This window comes from Rhinolophus hipposideros, assembly GCF_964194185.1.
Source record: "Rhinolophus hipposideros genome assembly, chromosome: 12".
In the NCBI taxonomy this organism is placed as follows: Eukaryota; Metazoa; Chordata; class Mammalia; order Chiroptera; family Rhinolophidae; genus Rhinolophus; species Rhinolophus hipposideros.
Genome location: NC_138058.1, coordinates 6,035,813 through 6,043,492, shown reverse-complemented (window position 1 = coordinate 6,043,492; position 7,680 = coordinate 6,035,813).

Genomic DNA, 7,680 nt, shown 5'->3' with positions numbered 1-7,680 from the left:
TTATTTATCTCTCTTAATCACTGCTCAATAGGATGGTAAGTTTCACTCACTTTGGAGTGGATCCTGCACTGTCTTGTGTCACTCTGGGTCAGGCTTCTCCAGGTGTCACCTCTGCCAGCATTTCTCTCAGCCTCAAGATAGACTCAGCTTAAGCAAGGAGATTGGGTCTGTCACCATAAAGTGATTTTAGAGCCCATAATGTTCCCTACTGTTCTAGCATATTTACTCTGGTGTGCTGGTCACTGGGGTTCATCACAAGTTTCAAACACACCATTTTAAAGATTATCTGAGAAACACTCTTTTCTCCACTTCAGCTTCACTTCCTGCCACTGCTTTCCTCGACAGCCCTCACCTGAGCTGCAGGGTTATCTTCAGGGCAGACCTGCTGCCTGGGCTCCCAGAGCAGAGGGCAGAGACAGGAAGAGTTTGCTAACGATATTATAGTTGATTGCTTCATTTCTTACAGAGAAGTCTAGATCTTTCTCCAGCTTTTTGTTTGTTTGTTTTTTACATGAGGTATATATCGCCATTTTGGAGATTAAAAAAGGGTCAGATATTTCCTTGCCCAGTTTTTAAGACATTGCCTCTCATGTCCAAGCCTACCACACTATGATTTTTCTTTCAGATGCAAGGGTTGGAACTCTGCAGTTTACATTTCTGCTCAGCCAGCAGACTCCTCTGAGTCTCTGCCAACAGGAAGACTGAGTGACAAGAGGAAGCACATGGATATGCTCCCTAATGTGAGCAGGGGCCCCAGAGATATTCCCTCCCTCCAGCAGTGGCAGTTTCTTCTTGTAGCAGCAGGTGAACCCAGTTTGCTGTTTTCTCCCAGGGGCATAGGCAGCCTCATGACAGCCTCCTTGGAGACAGGAACCAGGCTTAGCAGTGCTCCCTCTGCCAGAGGTTGGAGTTTCCTATTTAGGTAGTAACCCTATCTCCCAGCTCCTAAATTTTAGTAATTTCAGTCATTCTGAAGTTGCTGTCTTGGTGATACTTGAGTGCTTTTTTTTTTTCTCCTTTCTTACTTCTTTTTCCTTCCTTCCTTCCTTCCTTCCTTCCTTCCTTCCTTCCTTCCTTCCTTCCTTCCTTCCTTCTTTCCTTCCTTCGTTTCTTCTCTCTCTCTCTCTCTCTCTCTCTCTCTCTCTCTCTCTCTCTCTCTCCAATTTCAAATGATTCAACCTAATACTTGCACATCTGAATTTAACAGTACATCACAAATATGAGGGTCACTCTAACAAAGGGGGAATAATGTTCTCTTTGTTGATGAGAAACAGACACTTGGCACATAAGAGATTTATTGGGGGACAAGCTTGTGAAGGAAAAATAGGGAAGGGTCTATCAGAGCACGGCACAGCATGAACTCCTATGGAGGAGATGGGGAGAGAAGAAAGACTAGGTAGAAAAAGTCTTAGATTGTGGTTCAGTTCTAAGGAAGTTTCAGCAAAGCTGTTGGGGGAATTCTTTTTTTTTTTGCCAAACTTTCCTATTCTTTGTTGTCTGTTATCCTCCACTATCTCCAGAATAGGAAAAAAAGACATAATTTCATGATATTAATTAACAAAATGTTAATGACATCCCTTTCTGTTGGGGCAATTGTTGAGCCAAAGTCACCCAGTAGAGAAAGTAGTCCTAGTGGGAAGGTCAGAGTCAGGTGAAGAGGCAGAAAACTTGGCCATTTGACCTTAGGAACTTTGTACTGTGTTTTAGAGATATAACCACCAGTTTCCTAAGTTACACAGTTCCTGTTACAACTATGCAGTCTGTGTCTAAAGACCTGCAAGACCAGCTCTTTAGTTAACAAAATGACTTTATTTTCCAGGTGCATGCAGACAGGAAAAATGTACATAATTTCTAGTTCTTGCCTGAACAATTTGAGCAAGTCCAGAAAGTCATTTCTGAGAGGAAAAACAGTGATAAGGAACATGAAAAAAACAGAAAAACAAAACACATGAGATAAGGTAATAAAATTGCCCCTGAATAGTCTAGATTTTTTCCCTCCCTCTCTTTAGAGTTCTTTGTGGAAGGTCAGGGAAAGGTCAGCCATTTTCCTCTTACAGTCTTCATTGAATCTCTTATTCTGTGCACTTTGAGGCAATTCTTTCAGTTTCCCACAGTCCTTGGAAGACAATGAACTCATACTTGAGAGGTTGGGTGGGAACTCTGTTCTGAATGTTCTCTCCTTGAAGCAAAATTTTAGAAATAACTAAAAAGCACTGATTTTTATAACAAATTTATTGTCTTTCAACAAATAATATTTTGAGAAAACCTCAGAATTATTGGCATTATAGTAATTGTTACAAATTAAATGAACATGTTAATATTCTTTCCCAAAACACTAGTTATGCAACAGTGTTGTTCGCAATGAAGTTCAAAATGGTTGGTAAGTACTTTTTCTCATAAATGGGGAGATGGAGGGGCCAGCCCTGTGGCTCAGGCGGTTGGAGCTCCGTGCTCCTAACTCCGAAGGCTGCCGGTTCGATTCCCACATGGGCCAGTGGGCTCTCAACCACAAGGTTGCCAGTTCAACTCCTCGAGTCCCCCAAGGGATGGTGGGCAGCGCCCCCTGCAACTAAGATTGAACACGCACCTTGAGTTGAGCTGCCACTGAGCTCCCAGATGGCTCAGTTGGTTAGAGCGCGTCCTCTCAACCACAAGGTTGCCGGTCCGCAAGGGATGGTGGGCTGTGCCCCCTGCAACTAGAAAACAGCAACTGGACCTGGAGCTGAGCTGCGCCCTCCACAACTAAGATTGAGAGGACAACAACTTGACTTGGAAAAAAGGCCTGGAAGTACACACTGTTCCCCAATAAAGTCCTATAAAAAAAAAATACATGGGGAGATGGAGTGGTCCACTGCATCTGAAGGCAACGTTATTTAACCCGTCATTGGATTTTTCTTCATGCTTTCAAATAAAGTATGCCAAATAGCCTTTCACAGTCTCTTTATCTAGCTTTTTACACATAAATTCTATTATCTTTCAAATTTCATGTTCTGGGCTCTATGTGGGGGCAACGGGGTGGGGATGGCAACGAGTAATTATTAGGGGATTTGGGTGAGAGAATCAAGGAGAACAAGGGAACAAAATCTGGGAGAAATTTTTTTTCAATTTGTTCCACCTCAGTATTTGTGATATTGCTGGTCTTGCTCACTGAAAGAACATGAGGCATTCTTTATATTTAAATTTAGGAGTATTACATGGTCTTGATTTTTCTCTCTGTTTCTTCTGCTTTCCTCACCAGTTAACTGTCTTTATTGTAACTTCCCGTTCCAAAACATATGGTGCCTTTCAGTAAAGGATTGAACATGTCTAGAGCTTTCACCCAATCCCTTTCTCCCCTATTCTGACAGGCCTGTGTCCTTGCACTATTACTTCATCCCTATTTCTTGCCCCAGGCTCAGATCCTAATTCTTTTCCTGGTGGTTCCACTGACAAGCTCCTGCTCTGAGCTTCCCCATCCCCATCTTTTTCCCTTACCTATAAAATTTTCTTCATTCCTGATTTTGTTTTAGACACCCTTTTATCAGAAAGATACTTGACTAACTCCATGTGGAATATTCTTTTAGCTTATGGGTATGTCCTTGCATATTTGTTTTAGCTTCTAAGCGTAAATGCTATGAGTAATATAAACCATAGAAGATGACTTCTGTTTCTGAATTTTTGAAAGTGGAGGAAATAAGGCAGTGAAATCATCTAGTTATTTTTATAACCTACTTATGAGAAGTGTTAGGCAATATTTGTTTGTACCAAATATTGACAGGAACTTTCACCGGGAACTGAACAAATTAACCAATGATTTTTGAGCCAAGTAAAGCAGCAGTTGGAGACAAAACTGTTCTATGTGATTGGTGGGACTTTGAGATAATACATGGATCTGATAAAGCAAGACGCAGATCATCTCTGAGAGCAAAGTAAGAATAAAGGCAATTTATCGCCAGAGAGACTGAAGAAGCTTGTTGCATAATTCTTGTCTCCAAGAACCTCTCAGAGGGGGAGAGAAAACTATAAACCTTGGACTTCCAAAGCCATTACAGTTCAACCAGCTCTGTCAGCCTCAAGGGTCTAGGAATTCTTGTCTGGCTCCTGCCACATGGCACAAGGCAGTGCATGTGAATATTCCACCCCACAAGTTTCATCACTTTGCTAATACGTATGCAGTGAATGAGGAGGTATGCTGCCTTCCCTCCTTCATTTCCTTGTAGAAGAAGTAGAGAATCTGACACGTGCTTGTCTTTGTCCTTCTATCATCCTTGTACACAGTCATACTGGGGACCCATGCACATTGCAAGAAAGAAAATGGGAAAGTGGGCTGACTTGCCTAAAAGGTGGTATACGAAGGCTCCTTAGACTGGAGCTGAGGTTTCAAGGGGCGCAGCTTGGTGAAGGTGGTTCAGAGATGCATTATTCTTGTCTCCTATCCTTCCACTGTAGAGTAGATATTGGCTAAGGCTTTACAGGACCCCGTGGGATCCACTCACCCCATCCCCCATTCACAGATGCTTCAAAGTACCAATCCCATGTTCTGGAGATGGCAGGGATATATATGGTCATCCTGTGGGACTAGTTGGACACTGTATTGTCCTTGCCATTCCTTGCCACACAGATTATCTGCACTAGTAGGTGAACCAGGAGTGATAGAAAGAAAATGTGATTATTTGTATCATTACTAGTCTGCAAACGAAAAAATGTTCCCACAGGGAGCTGTAGGGCCTCTAGCAGAATTCAAGGAGCAACTTGGTTTAGGAAATACTTTAATGCTCTTCTTCCTGGTTTGCACAAGTTTAATAAAATGTTCTCCTTTGCTTCAGGCTAACACTCAATCTTCTGACAAGTTCCTAGGGCTCAGGCCAGAGTCTCTTTACTACCTTTTTTCTCTTTGTCATGGGATTCAAGGACTCAACCTGTTTTATTCCTTTTTTAAACCTGACATTGACCAAATTAACTCTCTGTGTTGCTAATACTAATATGAACCCACTTACTAATAATATTGTTTATAGCAAAATGAAACAAAATAAATAATGCGTATTGCAAGTTTACTAGCTGGACATTGTCCCAGGGTTTTTGTATGCTCCAGCTCATTTATTTCTCAAATTTTGAGATAGTTATGATTCTGACATCAATTCTCATATGTGTTATTTCCTTTTCTTTTTTATTTGTTTTTTCATGTTTTTTCTAACACCATGAAGCAATTCTTTGACATTAGCCAGGTAGGTGTCCCACAGTTCAACTAAATTCTGACACTATCTACCCAGAGATAGTGCCAGCTCCCATAGGTTAAGGGCTCAAGACTGTCACACACATACACACATACATACACACACACACACTTCAAATATCAATCACAAATCTAGGTTATCAGCTGGGTATACATCTGAGGTTCTCATGACTTTCTCCTTGGGTTCAATTAATATGCTAGAGAGGCTCCCAGAACCCAGCGAAATACTTTAGTTATTAGATTACCTATTTATTATAAAAGGATATAACTCAAGAATGGCCAGATAGGAGAGATACATAGGGCAAAGTATGTGAGAAAGGACATGAAGCTTTAATGCTCACTGAGCTCCCCACTTTCCCCAAATTGCATGTTCACCAACCTGAAAGCTCTCTGAACCCTGTACTTCTGTTTTTTTATGGAGGCTTCATTACATAGGTATGATTGATTAAATCATTGGTCATTGACAACTGAACTTATCTCCAGTCCCTCTCCCCTTTCCAGAAGTCAGGAGTGGGGCTAAAAGTCAGGACCCTCTAATCCTAAACTTGGTTCCCTGGCAAACAGCCCCATTCTTTGGTGAGTTAGGGCTTTTCCCAAAGTCAACTCATTAAGATAACAAGAGAGACCTTTGCAGCTTCCATCACTTAAAAAAATTCTGGGGGGGGGGGGCGGTTCACACAGTGTTAGGGATATAAATGATAAACGTCTCAATAGTACTTTGTCTTGTGCACCTGAAACTAATAAATAAATAAAAAGACAAGGGAATGCTAAAAATAAGAAGCTGAAAAAAATTCTAAGGGTTTTAGGAATTCTATGCCAGAAACAGGGACAAAAATCAAATATATATTTCTCATTATAAATCACAGTATCACAGTATGGATCAGCCATCTCCTCAGAAACCAGGAGCTTGTCTCCAAAAACAATGGAAGAATGACCCCAAAAGCAATTTAGAGATTATAGAGTAGGGGGAGATAACACAGAACTGTCCAGTAATTCATCTTAATCTTGCTTTTACAGAGTGTTTCCAGGAGGTGATCCTCAAAAGGTGAAGTGGTAACTCACTGGCTCCTGATCATGGGATGGGTTTTTGACGTGAGCTCAGAGCAGTGTTTGTTTTCCACCCAGATGGTAAGCATTTCAGTACTTTATTTTAATAGGTAAACCCGTGTCCGTGCATGCCCATGGGTCATGAGTTTGGTGGCATTCCTCTGCTGGACCTCCCTACCCTCTCCCCTTTCATGCTTCATCTATAAGGTCCCAACAGGAAAAGTTCACACCCACTTGACATGACCACAGCAGAAGACTGTGGAAAAGAGCACTGGTCCCAGGAGGCTTACAAGCTGCCCCTTCAGGACAAGTCAGTAACAAGATGATTCAGTGTATGAACTGGTGATTGAACATGGACCTCAGAACCACACGGCCCAGAGGGCACCTTGGTCAGCCTGGAAGAGCATGGGGGTTTCCCTTGGCCAAGGATATGGACACCTGTCCTGGCCACCGAGAACCCATCCCCTGAATTACGAGGTCCTAGCCAGGGAGGAGTGGCCACGATGTAGCTGATGGAGAGGCTGGGGGGCCTCTAGGGGAATTTCTGCCTTGAACAGAATTTTATAAAGATGGGCAGGGAGACTGGACACTGGAGTTCACATGGAGCATAAATGTTCGTGGAATGAGGCCCAGCTGTAGCCCTAGAAGCTGCAGCACACATCTTTCTCCAGAGAAGAAAGTGATGGGTCAGGATCCCAGAAGATTTCAAATGTCACTAAAGGGTGAACACGGAGTCCCTAGAGGGGCCTGAGGATGGACAGTCCTGCCTGCCCTGAGCCCATTTGCACCTGACCTTCCTGTGGCCTTGTCTTCTCCACATCCGACGTTTGATCCTTCTACTTACTTTTGCTCACTGATGCAGTTCCTGAGACTGAACTAGAAAACTACAAGTTCCAAATATTTGTTCAAAAGAAATCTCAACAAGAGGAACAAAGGAGAATACTTCTTCTTTCTCTGAATCATATCAAGGCATCCACTGTCCGAGGGCAGGAAATGGCCCTGACAAGTGGCATTTTTAGACACCCAGTTTCAGTGGTTGCTATGCCTGTGAAAGAACTTTCAACCTCTAAGTCCCAGGGGTTCTGAGGGGCTGTGTGTGTCTCTGGACCAGGTTCATGACACTGGAATGAACCTGTCCTTTGAGGAAGGGGGACTTGGGGATATCTTTCAGTAGCCAGAGAGGGGGGCTGGCCTTTCTCCCTTCTCCCACACAATAAGCTGATGACACTGCCTGATTTCTCAGTTCAATAAGGAATGTGAGAGTCTACCTCATTGATATGAGCAGGGGAAGGGAAAGAATCAAACCACAATTCCCAGGCTGTAATAGAAACAGGACTTTATTATAATATTGAACCTGGTTTTCCTATTGTCAACTGATGGTGGATGGGGCCAATTCACTGCCAACAGAAATCCCCCGTTAG